Source organism: Macrobrachium nipponense, chromosome 26 (genome assembly GCF_015104395.2).
Source record: "Macrobrachium nipponense isolate FS-2020 chromosome 26, ASM1510439v2, whole genome shotgun sequence".
Lineage (NCBI taxonomy): Eukaryota > Metazoa > Arthropoda > Malacostraca > Decapoda > Palaemonidae > Macrobrachium > Macrobrachium nipponense.
This window is the reverse complement of record NC_087215.1, coordinates 8,698,794-8,719,754: the sequence shown is the minus strand read 5'-3', so window position 1 is coordinate 8,719,754 and position 20,961 is coordinate 8,698,794.

Here is a 20,961-nt window from a genome sequence, read left to right as displayed (position 1 = left end):
GTGGCCGCGATTCCATTCTCGGGCATTCCTCTGAGGGGTCAGAGAGGTGTATTTCTGGTGATAGAAGTTCACTCTCGACGTGGTTCGGAAGTCACGTAAAGCCGTTGGTCCCGTTGCTGAATAACCACTGGTGGTTCCATGCAACGTAAAAACACCATACAAACAAATGTAAACAACATAAGCTATTCAGTCCTCTGATATTTTACTCTCTCTCTCTCTCTCTCTCTCTCTCTCTCTCTCTCTCTCTCTCTCTCGTTTGGTTGGTTGGTTGGCTCGCAGTTTTGCATTCCATTGTTAGGGAAAGGTGTGCAAGACATACTTGTGATGTGTTGCAGCCATCAGAGTTGCTTCTGGAGATGGGTGATGCATATAGAGCAGGACGAATGTTAGGGGGAACGAATAACGGAAGGAACAAAGGTTTAAAGGTAGAGGAATACATTAATGTCTGTATCTCTTCTGTCCTTTTGCCTTGGCAATCTCACGCATTTGAAAACTCATGATATTCTCACACATTAATTAGTATATTTTTATTTATTTGTGTATATGCATGCATGTATACATACATACATACGTACATATATGTGTGTGTCTGTGTATCTGTATAGTATATATTTATACTATAAGTATATGCATATATATGAAAATATACAAAAATATATACTTATATATGTGTACATATATATTTTGTATATTTACATGTACGCTAGTTTGCATGTATGCATATTTATACATACAGAAATGCGTACTTTTATACGTGATGTATATGTGATGCACACGCATATATATATATATATATATATATATAATATATATATATATATTTATTTATATATATATTTATATATATATATATATATATATATATATATATATATTATATATATATATATATATATATATATATATAGTCGTGTGTTTGTGTGTGTATTCATACCACATATTACTGGCTCGAGTTACTTAATATTTATGGTTAAATCTTCACCGAAATCTCATGCTCAAACTTGAGTTTAAATTTCGTGAAATGTTTCAATACTCAGTCCTTTTGAATTCCAAAATCTTATGGGAGTTGCACTTATTTTATATTTTGCAAGTTTATTTTCTTCCTCCTTTTACTTATCTACGTACGTACGTCTTTTATTGCCAACCATCGACCTCTACCTCTTGTGCTCAAATGCGCCTTGATTGTTTGGTCTATATCAAACTGGCGTCAAATTGATCAATCTTAGACGATATTATAAACTGCCCATCCGACTCCGAGTCCAAATTTGGACCATATTCGCGTCGCCAATAAATCTGTTGAAAGAGATTCCCCCAGCTGCTCTTTTTCAGTAGCTCCGTCTCTTCTCTGTTTCCCCTTTTCGTGGGGAAAAGGGGGAAAATGGAGCTTCCGGACAGTTTGTGTTTAGCCGAGGGGAAACTAGAAGAAGCAAATTGGTCGGGAGAATCACGAGACAATTTTATTTCCGGTCGTGGGCGTGGGCGGTGAGATGTGGTGGGCGGAAAATGCATTCAGGAAGGTTGTACATCTTTTAGCCTTTTTATTTTGCTTTGTGAGTGTTTGTCTTCATGAACTTGGGCAAGTATATTCGCTGATTAAACGCATATAGATTTTTGTATGCATACATTATACACGAGCATGCACAACTTATGTATGAACAGCGATATAGATATTCTATTGCTCCCATTTTTGTTGTTTTAGATTAAAATGGTTTGTGCCGACACGGTCCACTCGCTCTGGTGGTAAGGCTTTAAAGGGTTATAGGAGGCCTGATGTGGGAACATCCCGGTTTTTTAGGCCCAACCATAGGAAACTTATTTATTTGGAATGATCACGGAAGTGTTGGGGTGTGTATTTTTTGTGTAGTTTAGACCTATTTTTAGTAAGAGCGTAAGCAAATATGTTTGTAGTTTTATACGTTTGACTCATTCTGAACAGGATATTAACAATTGTTCAATGGTTTCCATTGGCACGAAGCCAAAATATATCAGTGATTAGAATTTTTATATTTTTACTCAGAATTCTAATCTTTTTACCGAAGCTGAAATGAAATTTATAGGCCTTCTGTCCCTAACTCAGGGAGGGATGGATTAAATGCATGGATTACTAGATGACTACATTTTCCAATAATGTTAAACACAGAAATTAAAGTTTCGCATCGTAAAAGATACATAGGCCTAATGCTTCCCTACAAACCTGGATAAAGGATTTAAAATGAATTGGCAAGCAGTTAGCAATCAATCCAACTGACAGGAGACAAGAATAAGGATAGCCAAACTTAGAAGTGAATTAACCTTTTCACCCTGAATGGGGCGATTGCCCCACCCCCTCACCCCCCTCACCCCAGAGGATTGATGGCGGGAAGTCCCACTTATCCGTCGCTTTCCAAAATGGTAATTCGGGGTGATGACCGAGAGACGCATTTTGGCTCTCCCAGTGGCACCATTGTCGGATGATGATGACCCTGGGGCCTCTCACGGGCCTGGCGTGTCAATTGCTGGAGCCTTTATGTTCCCTCGTCAAAGTTTGTTCCGGTGATGTAGCAGCTTCGCTCCAGAAGTGCCTGGAAGTATAATGTGCGTGATTAAACAAGTTAAAAATGAGCCGGAGTTTCTTCGTAGCAATCGAGTTTTCTGTACAGTATATAATCAAGGCCACCGAAAATAGATCTATCTTTTGGTGGTCTCGGTATAATACTGTATGAGTCGCGGCTCTTGAAACTCAGCCGACTGTGGTGGCCTCTGTAGTTGCGTTGCCATAAGCACGATCATGCTAACTTTATCCTTAAATAAAGTAAAAACTACTGGTGCTAGAGGGATGCAATTTATTATGTTTGATGACTGGAGGGGTGGGGATGATCAACATACCAAATTGCAGCCCTCTAGACCTCAGTAGTTTTTAAGATCTGAGGGCGGACAGAAAAAGTTCTTGTTCGTGCGTTTGTTCTCTCAATATTGGTGCTGTATATATTCAGGTTCAGTGACCGCGAGACTGAAATAGAAGAGACGTGAAAATGCAAGAAAATTAAACTTACGAAAAATGGAAATGAACACAACTACAAACAGAAACTTTTGGTGTTGCTATCACTCTAAAGATGAGGAAAAAATATAGCCAAGATTTGATAAATAACAGCAGAAGCTCTGTAAATATATGCATGGGCAAAAATTACGGTTTATATACTTGGAATATCATTGCTTTAACTCCTTCTATCTCCTTCAAAGAGACCTTGAAGCCTCATTCTCGAATTCTCATTATTTGAGCGGTCATCGTTGGTTCGCCTGTTCAGTGTTAGTTACCCGAAGAACAGAGATCACTTATCAAGTGTGTTGCTCAATGAATGAATGCCTCACTTTTCTGCTTTTTTCTGACAGTTTTAGATTTTCCTGCAGAAACCTCATAAGATGGCATTCAGACGTAATTGCTTTTGTACGGCTATGTACATATAGGTATGTGACGTGTATGTATCCATATTGACCTACGCATGTACAGTGAGTGTACACGTGTTTCTGATAGGTAATTAAGTTTTGAAATTCACTCCTGTACTGTTGAATATTTAATTATATGTATGTATGTATATATGTATGTATGTATGGAAGCACGCATATGTGCTTGTTTGTTCAAGAGTTTGTTGGAAATACGCTCGTGTATGTATACTTATATGCATGGGAATTCTCATCGATATCCTCTGCTAGCTGGCATCCATGCATACATACAAATATACATACGTATGTTAACAACGTCATTTCCCCTCCATATATATATATATATATATACATATATATATATATACATATATATATATATATATATATAACAACACACTACGCATCTAAAAAGCAGCATGCTCCACTGACCTCCATCCATAATCCCTCATCCCCTCCCCCCCTCCCCCTAAATAGCAGTGAGTGTGAAGCGAGAAGAAGAATGTTTCCCTCCCTACTCCTTAGTCTACCACCATTTCCTCTCTCTCTCTCTCTCTCTCTCTCTCTCTCTCTCTCTCTCTACTCTCTCTCTCTCTTGGGATTTACTGCCTTTATTTACAGCCTCCGAAAGGGGATGAGATGGGGAATCTGGGTGGGGAAACCTTGCGCGTTTAGTGTAGTATTATTATTATTATTATTATTATTATTATTATTATTTTATTATTGTAGGAACAACATAACATATGGCTGGAGCATTTTCGAACACTTTTAGCTTTGCCATGATGACGCTAACAGTCAAGCTTGAGTAATTTAATCGTTGAAATATCGTGAAAGTGCTCAAGTATCATTTTGCAATATTATTATTGTTAACTGATGGGTGATCCAATATATTTTTTTTATTTATTTATTTATTTATTTATTTATTTATTTATTTATTTATTTATTTATTTATTTTTATTGTTTTTTCTAGATCCCTCAGTCTTTCTCATGTATTCAAAATCGCCAAGCCTTCATATTTTATTTACTTATTTATTTATTTATTTAGATCCCCCGGTCTTTGTCGGTTAGTTTTGGTTCAAAAAATCTACCAATCCTTATTTATTTATTTATTATTTATTTATCTATTTAGTTCAGATCCCTCAGTCTTTCTCGTGTATTCAAAATCGCTAAGCCTGTTGGTGGAGGCTGGGTTTTTGTGCTCCTTCCATGATCAAATTCATTCGCTGCTTTCTTCTCCAGTAATTTATTAACTTATCTCATCAGATCCCATTTTGCAGTTTTTTCATCCATATTTTAGACTGACCTGTTTCTGGTTGTGATTCGTTTTTTTTTCTTACATTTTATGAGTTTCATGAAAAGTCGCTTTTGGCTCCCATCTTACAGTTGCCAATTCGTTTCTTTATACCTACTCTGCTGGTTGTACGTAACTTGTTGCCATTGAGTGAGGTACATAATATTTGAAAATATGCGGGAGATGAACCCCTATTCTGTTATGCACCAGAATTGAATTTAAAGTCTTTTTATTTCTCCACAATATATCATGAATAATAATAAAATTAGCTACAGAATCACGTTAGTACACACACACACAGATATATATATATATTATATATATATATATATATATATATATATATATATATATGCAATATAAAAACACCGTATCGTGCTTCTCGAAATCAGTCGAAGGATCCACAGTAATATCATTGTTTATCAAGATAAAATATGTATATGGAAATATATTTTCCATAAATATATTTTATCTTGATAAACAAGGATATTACTGGATCCTTCTATTGATATATCGATATATATATATATATTATATATGTATATATTATATATTATATATATATGTAACACTGAAATCAGGTCACTCGAGGTTTTGCTGCATACTGTACCTCGAAAATGTGTAGAAATAAAACGAAAGCACGCGGTACTCCTTTTATTTTTTCTGTGGCCTTGGCTATATATATATATATATATATATATATATATATATATATATATATATATATATATATTATATATATATAGCCAAGGCAGAAAAAATAAAAGGAGTACCGCGTGCTTTCGTTTTATTTCTACACATTTTCGAGGTACAGTACGCAGCAAAACTCGAGTGACCCGGTTTCAGTGATTTCGTTCAAAAAGTGACTAACTGGCAACTCTTACCTTCTTCACATTTCTAATGACGCTAAATTGCAACGGCGAAACATTTGGAAACTTCGCTCAAAAAAAGATACAGTTCACTTTGCATGGTTTTATAGTATAATGCTATATTTTTTTTTTTTTTATCAAAATATCCACTCGATCATTAGAAAAACATTAACCCACCTTAATTTTTAGTTATGGTAAATATGAAAAAAGTATTAGCCATCATAGTAGTTTATGTAATGTAATGAACGTATCGGAGATGTAGTTGTGGGCGTGGTCTAACAAGACGTCAACTGTGGTCATTTGCCAAACATGGTTGGAGCAACCCGACAGCGACCGGAAACGTCACCCCCAACAAGGAGAGCTACAGTTGAGCTCCATTTCGCCAGATTTTAAAAAAAAAAAAAAAAAAAAAAAAAAAAAAGACATAGCTAATCGTCTTAATATCAACAAGACAACTGTGTATAGATGGCTAAAACGATACATCGAGAGAAGGATTGAAAAAGCCATCCTAGATTTGGGAGACTCCGCTGCACAACCGCAGAAGAAGACGAAGTGTTTGAAGAGCGTGCAGTTTTGGGAAACTTATATTTTGTGACGAGAAGACATTTTGCAACGACCAACAGGGAAGACTGCACTGCTGGCGTCCCGCAGGAAAAACCAGGTAATGAACATTTACTTATTTTGCCTTATATATTTTTACGTGGTAGCCTATGTGTGTATACTTTGTATTATAGGCCTAGTCTGTATATATGCTAAAGCTTTAATGAACAATAATTCCTCTTACACTGGTTTTTAAACCTGTTTGACAAATATCTTTGATAGAAGTTTTACGATGTAATCAGGGAGAAAATAATACAAGAGAAGATATAAATTAATTTGAGCTAGGGTGGGAGGGAGTGGGAATTGTCATTACTGAGGAAGCAGTTTAAATTTCTGTAAAATCCCGCCTTCGATTCGCAGTGTTGCTTTGCGGGAAACCAGTTGCAGAGGAAGTTCGTGCTAGCTTTCCTCCGAGGCTCGTGAATGTTTGAATAAACATTGCACTGAGTTAAAAGACGTTAAGGTTACTATGCTTTGACAACTCTTCTTATGCCTCTTTTCCGAATTCATAATATATACTATTAGGCCTACAACCAAAGTTTTCTTTTAATTATTTTACTATAAAAGTAAGTCTGGCAGAAAATACAACTGACGTAGCTGTTTCGAATATTTAAAATGTATATTATTATTTAATAGAGAAAAGAAGGCGAAAAAGGTATAATTTTTGTCCATATAAGCTTTGGTTAAATGCATATCAAAGAACTGTTTTCTCGGAGAAGAAAATTCAAATAGGCCTATACATACTTGAGGAATATATATATATATATATATATATATATATATATATATATTATATATATATATATATATATATATATATATATATATATATATATAATAACCTTAGTTGTTTTCTTAACATTGCACTTCAAGTCTTAAAAGTTAAAAGTTCTGTGTTATAGCAAATATTACTGAAAGTATGGCTTAATAAAAGCGCCGGTGCTTTTTTTTTTTTTTTTTTAAATCCATAAGATCTATTGATGTGAGGAGGAACTGCAGTTAAAAACAGTTTCTTTTATATTTAAAAGTAAGCCCGCTGTCATTGTTTCTCTCCGAATATCTGTAAATTTATATATTCTCTAAGTCCTTCTCTCTATTTTTTCAGGTTTGGAGGAAATATGTCGAACGGAATCGACGAGGTGGGAGGATAACCGCGGGCCTTTGGGGTTGGATGGCGTCTTTGCGGACCAGGTGCTTTAGTGCCAATCCATGAGCGATTAAACGGCAGGCAGTATATATATTGACATTCTTGACGAGGTGCTGATTCCATCTATAAGGATGCTCCTGATTCCGGAACCGTGCCCATATTCTTGGCAATGGACAATTCCTCTGTTCATAATAGCATGCAGTGAGAAAATGGTTACAGCAGCATCCAGAAGTTATTCGGATCGACTGGTCTGCAAAATCTCCGGATCTCAATCCCATTGAAAATTTGTGGGCAATTATGACAAAGGAATGGGATGGCTCCGTTCTGAACAGTAAACAAGCCATCATAAGCCATTGCTTGTCAGTATGGGAGCTATGCATGGGGAAAAATATTTGCAGTAGACTGGTTGACAGTATTCCAAGACGGCTTAACTCGCCAGTAGACAACCTAGGCTCACATAACTAAATTATTAATGAACTCTCTCTCTCTCTCTCTCTCTCTCTCTGTATGTATGTATGTATATATGTATTTATATGTACTATATATATATATATATATAATATATATATATATATATATATATATATATATATATATATATTATATATATATGACGTGTTTTAAAGACGGAGTTGTGTTTACTCTGTGTTTTGCTGGAATTTGTATTTTTATTTTTCACAGGGACCTATGTATTTCAAAGAATTATACGTATTTTTTTAAAAAGTTATAGTGGTATACCATTTACTTAACCTATACCGTTTTTATTATCAATCATATTCATTATTTGCTTCTTGGTTTATTAATGCCTTTACTAAGTTACATTTCTTGAGATTTACCTAGGATTTCGTTAGACCCAACACTGGTGAAGGGTGCATAGTGTCCCGCCAATGGCTTAGTTTGCCTGCCTTCGCCTAACCCGTGGGCCAGATGCACTTCGCGTTTCTCGATAATATCATTCTTATTAAGCCTACAGGCCTATGAAGAAAATAATGACGGAAGTATACCACACCAAGACTGTGGAAGAATTCCACAAATCCTGCTTTATGATCTTATAGACACCCTCCATAAGTTGCAAAGATTTGATGCAACTTGTTGCTGTCTGCAATACTAGTATGTTATAAAGTCAATAGCATTGGCCTAGACATTATTGTTTATAATACGTTGCAGTTGTCCTTCTGTAGAATCTGCACTCGACAGTTGTAGCTGATAATGTCCCACCTGATTATAGTCTTCCATTCCTAAATATAAAAGTGAAATAATAAAAATTAATAGTATTTCTAATAGCGATGACTACTCTTCACCTCGCTTATTTATTCATTTATTTTATTACTTTTCTTCAAACTGAAGAAACCCCTCGGGAGACTAGACTTATGTAGCACTGGCTATAACCTAAGCCTATGCCATAATTTATTGCAATTATCGAAATCATGATCCTGACTAACATTTGCTTTATACACAAAACTACAAAAGCGAAAAGTAATAACTTCGAAGTCATATCCCAAATGCATCAATTTTTACCATTAGACTATGATCTGCTCATCTTTTCTCCTTCACTCCATCGCGATGTCCTCTTTCACTGTGTCCAGACTGACTCATGGATGATGGAAGTCACGGTGAGCAGAGGTTTTCATGCTACAGTAACGTATTTAGTTTTCGTTCAGAAATATTGTAGCATGAAATATTTTTGTTTTTCAGGTTCCAATATATTTCAATGATAAGATTCTATATAACAAGTGACCAACTTTTCCTCATACATATACATCTATAAAATATGAAATTTAATACTAAGTGGCAACTTGAGAACAACGCTTGTCCAGTACAAAAATAAAAAAGTCGCACGAGTTTTGCTGCATACTGTACAATGTTACAATGTGTTGAAATAACACGAAAACGCTCGGTACTCCTCCTTTTGCTTTTCCTGTGGCCTTGGCTAAATATATTGCCACGCGCTATTTAGTGATATACATATTGTTAGTCTTTCTCTGGTAATCCTAATAATTATGTGATTTGTTGAATGGGCGAGCAATCCCGACAGCATAATTGAATTTCCATGAGTGCTGTTGCTGAATTCAGCCTCATTATCCAACGCGATGGTTTTGGGGATGAGATAAACTAATTAATCTCCGTGTAGAGAGGCTGCTGCTGCTGCCACTACACAACGGCTGTTTTGAATTCCACAGTGTACGGATGGGTTTGCGTTAAGTGGGGTGGTATTTTATTATTATTATTATTATTATTATTATTATTATTATTATTATTATTATTATTATTATTATTATTATTATTGGCGGCATAACAAGGCAAGAAAAATATACTATACAATATCATTTAGAATAGCTTTTGAAAATTTGCAATTTTTTTTTATTTATAATGTTTTGCAAAATAAGTTTCTTCTATAAACTGCGAAGATTAACTGTTAGAGATGCGATCAGTGTTAAGAAAACTATTAAAATCTTTCAAAAGTCAGAGATGTTATATGAGGAAATATGTATATAAAAAAGTTTCAGAATACTTATGGAGGGAAAGGAAAGTGTTTTGTTGCTAGCAGACATTTAATTTTTCTTTTTAATGAAATGTTTTGCAGCTATGCCTGTAATAAGAAGATACCAAAATACTGTAAGTTATCAGTAAGAAATCTAAGTTTATTATTTGAAGTATTATAAGTGGTAACGTTACAAATAATGCACTTACATTTTTTTCTAGGATTGTACGTTTTAGAAATTTACTGTTTTTTTTATTCCAATAACACGTGTTTGTTATTGGTAATAAATCAAAGATTAAAACTGGAGTTACTTCTCAATAACGAAGTCAGCACCATCGACTATGGCTGTTGTTTTTGCTGCCTGTTAAAGAAGTTCATCTCCCATAAATAAGCATTTCATTACTCAGTTGTTTCAAAAAAGGGTCTTCTAGATGAATGATTGACAGTCGAAAAACTTTGCTTTTCTGAATCATGATTTATTCTAATAATCAGAATATTGTTCTCTTCCTTTCCTGATTTTTTTTTTTTTTTTTTTTTTTAAGGAAAAATAAAGATGTACCGCATCCCTTATAATTAAGTACCTCCCCCCTCCCCACATGATTAAACACCTTCCAACCAACCACCCGCCTCCTGCCACCTCTCACCCCCACCCCTTACACTCCACTCCCTTCCGTATCCTTTCCCTCCATTTCTCTTCATCGGGACTGGGCTAGTAAAGGGCACGAGGTGCCGTTCCCATGAACCTTTCTTCTTTCACATCAACACCAAATACGACAGAGTTCAACGAAGTCTTCTTGATGATGATTGCGTCATCGCCAACAAACAGGAGATTCTATTCATTTGTCACGATGATTATTCACTCTGATATTAACTGTCTTTGTCTCTCTGGCTTCTCTTCGCTTCCTTTTATCTTCATAGAGAGAATGAATCGGGTTCGCTTTTAATAGGTTGAAGTCGCTGTTCGGATTCTGTTCAAAATGATTAAATGCGATTTGTCAAATGAATGACCATTAAAGATTTATGCCTGATTTCTCTGATACTCTAACGTAATCGGTGATAATTATCCAGATATTTTGAAGGAAACTTTTATACAAATGTTACAACAATGGGCCGAAGTTTCTTCGGGCAATTGAGTTTTCTGTACAGCGTATAACCCAGGCCACCGAAAATAGATCTATCTCTCGGTGTTCTCGGTATAATGCGGTATGAGCCACGGCCCATGAAATTTTAACCACGGCCCGTTGGTGGCCTGTCCTATATCGTTGCCAGATGGACGATTATGGCTAACTTGAACCTTCAATAACATCAAAACTACTGAAGCTAGAGGGCTTTCATTTGGTATATTTGATGATTGGAAGGTGGGTGATCAACACACCAATTTGCAGCGCTCTAGTCTCAGTAGTTTTCAAGGTCTGAGGACAGACGGACAGAGAAAGCATCTCAGTAGCTTTCTTTTGCAGAAAACTAAAACTTCACTTATGTCGATGTCCCTCGAATCCTATTACGTTGATCACGAAAATTTCCCCGGATTTCTCGTAACTAATTTTAATTGATAAAAGCATCCGGATATTGTCGATCATCCATTTTCTGATCATGTCATCTCATGTACTTTGTGTCTTCTTCTTCTTCCCAGCTTGAACCCATTAATATAATTATGGGGTCGCCGTTATGAATGAGTCGTCTGCATCGATTTCTGTCCTGTGCATCGTTCTCGTTGATACCTTTCCATAACATATCTTCCCCTACACAATCACTCCATCTCTTTCGGTGGTCTTTCCCTTCTTCCTTCTACCCCGCACTTCCATTTCCATCGTATGTCTTCCAACATGATGTTCCTCTCTTCGTAACAGGTGTCCATACCATCGAAGCCTTCCCTCCTGTATCTTCTTTGGTATTTCAACTACCTTTGTCGATCCTCTTATATACTCATTTTTAATCCTATCTTCCCTTGTTACTCCCGACATCCATCTCAACATTCTCATTTCTGCTACATCCATATTCTTCTTCTCCTCTGTTTTCCTCATACTTGCTGTTTGTGTTCCATATAACATTGCTGGTCTGACCTCTCTATACTTTGTGTACCCCATGTATATGTCATTGAGCTGAAAATAAAATTCATTATTATTATTATTAATACACCTAACGTAATGAAATGCTAGTTTGACCCAATTCTGCGTTTGTGCCCACGCAAGTGCGAATGACGCTCACCAATTTTTCATACGTTGTTTCACGGACGGGGATAACAACAAACGATTTTGAGAGCCATTATTATAAGCGGTAGTTTGATCAAGACAAAAGGTTAATCTAGACAAAAGGGAAGCGGTTTTGTTGTTTTGCATCGCTTTCCCTCTGGGTCCGATGAGGCGTCGCTTAATGAACGAATTTAGGTGGGTGTGGAGTGGTTATTATGCATGTTTTAGGTATACTTCTCCGTGCGCGCGCGCACACACACACACACACATATATACATATATAGTATATATATATTATATTTATATATATATATATATATATACATATATATATATAGTTATATATATCATATATATATATATATATATATATATAATATATATATATATCATTAACTTCTGGTTTCTCATCATAATTTTATAGGGGAGATTGTTAGGACCAAGCTCTTTTTTATTTCGTTTATTTTAGTGTCTCATTACTGGCTGAAACTTATCCACAGATTAGTTGACTAGTGTTAGCCGTAGACAGTGAACAATGCGATGAGAGAGAGAGAGAGAGAGAGAGGGAGTGAGAGAGAGGAGAGAAGAAGAGAGAGACGATATTCTTGTGAAGGTTACAATAAGTGGGGAGAAAGAATTGCTTTTTTTTAACCGAGTGTTATCTCAAGCGAATAAGGAGAGGCGGACAGGCCTTACGTCAATTAAAAGAATACGCTGGAGAGAGACAGAGAGAGAGAGAGAGAGAGAGAGAGAGAGAGAGAGAGAGAGAGAGAGAGGTTTTTTTTTCTTTGAGATTGACGTAAAGGTCAGAGTGTTTGTATGCGTTCGAAACGTTGTATACAAAGACCATCACACTGGAGTATGACGTCATGGTAGTATCTCGAGAACAAGTGTTAGTGGTATTCGCTCCCTGTACCCAACCCCCTCCTCCCTTACACCACCTTGGACCATCACCTCCTCCGCTTAAAACCCCTCCCAGTCCCTGCTTGTTTCGTGTGCAAATGACGCCAGAATCAAAACAGGCCTTTAATTAAACGCTACCGGAAGTGCCACTCATCCCTCTCTTTATACCACTTTATATATTTTTTGACGTCATCGACGAAGTGACGTCACGTGATGCGGGTGGTGACGTCATCGTTGTTCCTGACGTCACCATATGTGTGGGGTGGTGAGAGAAATCAATTCGCTTGTTCTAGAAGCTAATAATAATACTGGAGCCAAAGGGGAAGTCACGGTGCTTAATGGTGACGCGCGGAATCATAAGTAAGTAAGAGAAAGCAGATTGGCTGGAATCCAGGTAGGACTGGATGCTGGTGGGTTTTGTTTCATTAAAATGGCATTACGTAGACACTTGCAGCGTCCATTGTTGGTGAAAAAATAGAGGAAATCATGACCGAGCTTTGTTTTATGATGTGATGTATTGTATGTAGTAGCTTTCTTTATTTCTTTAGTATTTCTTTCGACCGACACAACAACAATAACAGCGTGGACAAAACTATATAGTCGCTAATGGTTCGGGAGCTCTGAGGTGAATGAATTGAGTAAACTTGAAGCGTTCCTTCCCTCCTTCTTCAGAACTTGGAATGTTCTTCCGTCCTCTGGTTTTCCTGACGTCCTTACCCTTTCTTTTGATGGAAGGCTGATCTGATCTCGCTATTTTCTCACCCTCGTTCCTTCCTCTTCTGGTCTTCATCGGGTTTGGGCTGGTAACGGGCATCAGGATGCCAGCCCGTAGTTTTTTTTTTTTCACTTTTAAATAAATTCCAGCCAAGTATTCTTTTTCAGTAACTTGACATATTTTTCATTCGTATAAGCCTTCACAATGAAGATATTGTTCAAATTGATATATTTTTTACGTCGTTTCATTTTGCGTTGGCAGCAAATGGGGAAACGAAATAGTAGCAATTACGTCAATTCGAACAATATCTTGATTAAGAAGGCTGTTTAGAAATGAAATATGACAAGCTACTGAAAAAGAATACTTGCCTTGAATGATCAATATCATAGAATCAACTTTCAATTCTAGCAATAACAGGGTGGTCAGTTGCAAGGTTCAAAGAGTTGTATAGATGGACTCTGCTATTTGACTTTTATATTATTTTATAAGGAAGGAAAGTATACCCCGCCGTGGTGGGCGCGGTGGTAAGGTTCTCTCGCCCACCAGTTTGAGAGGACCCTGTGTCAAATCCCAGGTAGTAGGAGAATAGGAAGCAGCCTTCTGGCTTGTGGGGTTGGGGGGGTTGGGGGGGGGGGGGGGGGGGGGGTTTTGTTTGTTAAACAGTGGGCCTAGCAACACTCTGTCCCACGCTGTCCTAGGCAGAGAAACAAGGGATCAGCGCGTGCCCTAGTAGCCTTGCAGGAGCCCAGGAGGATTTTTTAAGTGTCAACAGTTCAACTATTAGTAAGGAATGAACTATACTATGGTAGATTCACATCAACCGTGCATCTGATGTCTAGGCACGTCCCTTACGACGCTCCTGGTTGGCTGCTGATAAGCCAATCACAGGGCTGGAAACTCTTAGTCTCTCTCGAGAGAGTTCACATAGGCAGGATATCTGTTCCGCCTCTGTATCCCTCAGGAGAGGTGGAACATACATTCTGCTTATGTGAATCTAATATAATAAAAAACGAATAAAGATACTGCCATCACTCAGTATCAAAGGGAAAATATTAGATAAATATCCTGTCTCTAACCAACCCCGACACACCACCCTCCGCCCACCCCCCCCCTCCCCGAAAATCCCCTCTGATGGAAGCAAGAAACGTTTCCTCGCCGCTGTGGCTTATTCAGGCTCCGGTTATCGGAAACCGTTCAGGACAGCAGCGGTATCCGGCCAAAGTGGCTTTATAAATAGAGCGTTCATGCCGGAGATGGTCGGCCTTTGCTGATATGCAGCGCTCTTTTTTTTTTTTCTGTCACTTGTCATTTGCCCATTTGGTCTCCTATTGGGTGGTTTTATTTGCACGATTACTCTTTGTTGGTGTTTTCGTTTGTTGATGGTGAGGATGCTCTGCATTCAGGGAGTGAGTTATCTTTTTATAAGTCAGTTATATATTTATTGATTTTGATTCGGTTTTATATTGATTTTTCATGATTCATTTTTATTTTTCTATCAATTGTTACTCATTTCCTTACTTGATCTTTTATATTTTATTACTTGTGAATTATTCGCTGAATTGATCTTATTTTCTTTATTCATTAGCGAGTTCTTTGTTGACTTGGTTTTATCATTCTATGAATTATTTGTTTAAGTTTGTTGTTTGTTACTTCGCCATTTTACGAATCTGGAGGTGCTTTGGGAATTAGGCTTGCTTTTGTGTGTTTGTGTTTTATTTCTTTTTCCAGCAGTGAATTATTGGTTGATGTGCCTTTTCTTAACCATATGTTAGTTATAAGTGAATGATGTTCCCTAATTGGAGGGTGGTTTTAATATTAGTGAATTATATATGATTTATTTTTTGTTGAAATTTGATTGGTGTAGCATTGATGAGGCATTTGTTTAGTTGCCATATCGGGTAGTCATGGTATTTGTTTGAAATCTTGAGAAGTATAAGCCAGGAGCTGTTGAGATTTTAATATACGCAATGTTTTAAAATCCTTTACCATGGTCGATGACTCCGTAGTTGGTGTACCCTGGGATGAAGGAAGATATTATTGATCGTTTTGTAAGCATTCTCTGAACACAAGGACCATTTGTACATTCAATTCTCGGCGTTTTGCAAGGTTTGAAGTGACGCCCTTATGATATCTGAAGATTTTGCGCCTCTTATCGGAAATCCATTATTGGCCAGTGGAGGAAATAAAAGCGTTGTTGTGTCGTTATTGTTGACGTTACTCGAGTCACAAAAGGATGTCTTATTGCAGATCCAGACAATAGTCTATGGGGAGAGTAGTGACTGCGGGAAATTGGGTGTATCGATTTCCACAACAAGGGTGATTCCGTAAAGAAAGAAAGAAAGAAAGAAAGACAAAACTGGCAATTACTGTCTCCCACAATACCTGGCTCTCAACTAACGAAGGAAACCTCATATTGTCCTTTTGAGCTTTGCTTATTTTTAATTATTTCTTTTTGGGCGATCTTCTAACAGTATATTGTAAAGGTATTGTTTTCCAGGCAGGGAAATATTGAGACAAACTGAAGGAACAAAAAGGTATGAATTGCCGCTGGGCACAAAAGACCAATTGTATCAAGAAGCAGACTTGATATCCAAAGAGTATTCAGACTGAACCCATTATTTAGGCAGTTTTTCATAACTATTCATTTACCTTTTCAGGACGACAGTGTTGGCGATTGTTAATTAAACACCTTGTAACTTATATTTGTGAAAAAAAGGTCTTTTAAGAAAATAATTACATTTAGGAGAGCCATTTATATATTGGAACTTATATTTGTGAAAAAAAAATTCTTTTAAGAAAATAATAACATTAAGCAGAGCCATTTACATATTGGAACTTATATTTGTAAAAAAAAAAGTTCTTTTAAGAAAATAATTACATTAAGGAGAGCCATTTATATAAAAACATACTTGATAAAGGTGCGAACTCGTGTTTGTTAGGTCCATGATTCGATCCCAACTACCGCTCACCAGTCGACCCAGCTGTGAATAGGCGTGGGGAAGTTAGTTCTCTTTTCGGGAGGTAAATGTCATTTGTAGGAAGAGACGTTTACTTTATAGTTGGTAAATTTCATTGCTCAATTTTTTAAATTCTGTAAATAATGGCAGGTGCTTTTTAAAGTCATTAGTTTTTAGGCGTTCGGTACTTGTTCACTCAACTGTATTGCTTAGGATTAGAAAATCGGCATGTAGATTGTTTAGCTGCTATTACTACTATTACTACTGTGGCGGGATCACAAGCTAAAAAACAAGTGGCAAATCCCTCCCACATAAACCTAATCACTTCTGCTGCCCAACTCACCCCAGTCACACTTTCCTCTTTACACTACAGCATACACACAGGACAATTGACACATGTACTTACCAACCACTCCAGATACTCCGGGCTATCCTGTGCTGTCTGCCGGTCGAGGTCACAGAGATATCAACCACAACAAAGACCACAACCCACAACCCAACAACAAAACAACACCCAAGGACTACAACTCAACAACAGCACAACAACCAAGGACCACAACAACAACCAAAGAACACAACCACAACTCAACAACACAACAATCAAGGACCACATCAACACAACAACAACCAAGGAACACAACCACAACTCAACAACACAACAACAAAAAAGGAACACAATCACAACCCAAGACCACTGCACAACCAATCACCAACAACACAAAAAAAAACACACAAACAACAACACACACCCACAAACACATCAAGGAATAACAACAACAACAACCACCCTTAACCACAACAATCACTTACAACCCTCAGGAACTCAAAAGCTCAACAATCCAACAATACAGGCACAACCACTCCAAAATAAACAACACCAAACTTACAACAAATCAATAATACACAACTCAACTAACTTCCAGTGCCTTCAAATAACTGTTCCCGACATAACTAACTGTCACCAGCTCTTTACCAAAGACTGACTAAAAAACACTCACTCAAAACACAGAACTCTGATCTCTAACAGCAGACAACCCAGAACTCACCAACAGCCAATACAGTCGTTAACCATCCAACCACCAATTACTCTCTCTCTCTCTCTCTCTCTCTCTCTCTCTCTCTCACACACACACACACACATACAGATGTTGTCAAATGGAACTTCATAACTCCTCCATATTTCCTCCCCTGTTACATTTGACAACGTGTCTTACACTCACAACTCCCACACTAAATAGCGTTCCACAACACCCACGGATGCTCGGATGCAGGTCCCCCTGGATCTTGTTTGAGGGCCCTCATACACATTCTCAGTCTAGTTACACCACCATAACTTCTCCAGACCACTTCCAGTCAGACTACCATTACTATCTACCTCACTACCATCCTCCCACCCAAATCCCATTCACTATCTCTTCTACCCCTTCCAACTCTTGTCCGAATATCTCTCGCTAACTCTGCCACTAAATCACTTACCTCATTTACACTCCTGCCAAACTCCCCGAAGAGACTCATTCTATACTGCCAGCTACAACCTTACCACCTGATTCCCTTCCCGTTGAAAACTTCACTAAACCCTGACATTCAAACCACACCAATATATGTATCATTCCTCCCTCAAAGTCACTGCTATTACACGCCTTATCCACCATTTTTTACCCTAACACTAACCCCATCTATCATGCAGTTCACGTTCTCCCTTTCATTCCCTTTCCTTACCTTCTTCTGCTTTTTTCCATGCTCAACCAACAATAACTGCCGATCTTCCAGACCCATTTGCTCAACCACTCACTCACTGACACTCGGTTCACATTTATTCACCCTCAACCACTCACTCATTGCGTTCTCCCGAACATATGGGGTACTTCCCTCCACTTACAGCTGTTATGAGTGTGCCCTAACCCATACCACACCCCCATCTACTCGCAGTTTCCCCAACACATAACTCAATCCACTTGGTCCCACTTCCAAAATCTCAAAAGACCCTTCAAATTTCTCCCTTACCTTATTCACATTCATTCTCCCCTTTCTCAACCACCTCTTTCAACACCTTACCTCCAATCCTAAAGCTTTCAAGTCTTTCACTCGCTTTCTTCCACAAATCTCGATCACTCTCTGACAGACCCACCGCGGCCTAACAATCCTTTCAAATTCAACACATGCTTCCAAGGAGACATACCTATACTCTTCTGCAGTGTGGCGTTATATACCCACACTGACGTCCTACATACACATATCCCAATCATTGTCGCCTTTACTCATCATTCGCAAAATCTCGGTCATCGTTCTAATAGTCCTTTCCGCCAAACCATTCGCACTGGGCATATACGGAGTAGAATACACATGGACAATACCCCATTCCTTCAACATTTCTCAATTCTCACCCCTACATACTCAGCCCATTATCACTCAACAATTTTGCCGGCTTCCGGGCACACACACACATAGGCGACATCACTTGCCCCACCATCCGTGCAACGGTTTCGCTCCTCTTATCTTTGATGGGAACCGCATAGGCAAATTTACTCATGTGTTCCACCATCACAATCATTCCCACATGCCCCCTCACAGTCTGCAACGAAACACAATCAATCACAAGCATTTCAAATGGCTCTTTTCATCTGCAATCGCAACACAGCGGACTCGCATGCACACTCTGATACTTTACCCTCTGACAGTCTTCACACATAACAGCCACATCCACACAATCTTATTCAACCAAGGCGCATACAATCTCTCTCTCATGCACTCCCACAACTTATTTTTCCCCATATGCCCAAACCAATCATGCACCACAAACACATACTCACCGCTGACTCAACAGAAAACACCGGCACATACACTTCCTTGTCATACACCCCTTCCTGATGCAAAAAGTACACTATGTTTTTACAAACCGTTTAGCAACCCTCTTATACACACCCAACTCATGCGGCCAATCTTCCACACGTACTCTCTCTCTCTCTCTCTCTCTCTCTTTCTTTCTCTCTCTCTCTCTCTCTCTCTCTCACACACACATACAGACATTGTCAAATGAAACTTCATAACTCCTCCATACTACTACTATTACTAATGATAATAACATCCCTGAATCAGGACTTTGCAGAAACAGCACTGAACGAACATTGGTCTGAACGTTTGTTGAAGACTTGTAGATTCTCCAGATGCCGACGCCATGCTCTAATCAGCGAAGCCTTTCATGATGATACTTTAGTAGATTCACATCACCCGTCATCTCATGTTTAGGCCAGTCCCTGGCTGTTGATAAGGCAATCACAGGGCTGGAATTCCAGCCCTGTGACTGGCTTATCAACAGCCAATCAGGTTGATCTGAAATTACTATAGCTATAAGAGAATGCCTGGTATCTTAGGATAAGAGTGACATAAGCATTCAGTTCAATCTATAGAGAAAACTTGCACTGAAACTCTACTTTTGAGTTTCGATTCATTCTATTTAGTCTTTTTGTAGGTCATTGATTTATACATTTGTGCATTACTTATATACTAGCAAACATATGCATACAGAAATTATGTATGAAAATTCGTAAAGTAACTAAGTCTACGGGCGTAACCAGCCTTGTTTCACGGGCGGAACCAGCTCCGTTTCAGGGAATCCCTTCTCACCTCCACCCTTCGGAGGGGGGGGGATGGGAGGTAGGGTGAAACCCCATTATGAACCATCTTAGGGGTCCCCACTATAACCCTGCCAAGTCATGCCCATCGGACCAGCCGTTTGGCCGTGATTGAATGACAGACGGACGGACAGACATTACACCCATTATAGAGAGATTAACTAGGGAGACTTGTGAAACTCATTGGAGATTTTTTATGTTACACAGTGATTTTTGCGACTATTAGTTTTACGAGTGGGAAAGACTTCATGACTGACCAATGACTTTAGAATACCATTCTTGAGTTCATTTTCCGTAATTGAAACTTCAAACACTTTGGAATACTTATTTTAATGGGTTTGCAATGGTTGCTGTTGCTATTAGACACGCAATGATGATGATGATGACTTTACATGTAGTCTTTACGTTAGACTGATTAAATTAAAGTAATGAAGTTCAAATAGTTAGTGGTCGTACTTGACTTGTACATTATGAAAGTAAAAAAAAAAAAAAAAAAAAAAATCCACTTGTATGTAGAATTACTTGCATCTAATGCAAATAATTTATATTTACATATAGACACAAACTAGCAAGTAGATGAAAGATGAACACATGAAAATGAAACAGCTTGTATTTAGGAATATTAAAAAAAAAAAAAAGATAAATTAGCCGAATAACAGCGGAAAAACTTGAGACTTCGTGACCGCGGCAACATCAAACGCTGCTTCATCTTTAGTTAACAGGTTTCCCTCTGTTATCGTGCAGCGGGCAACC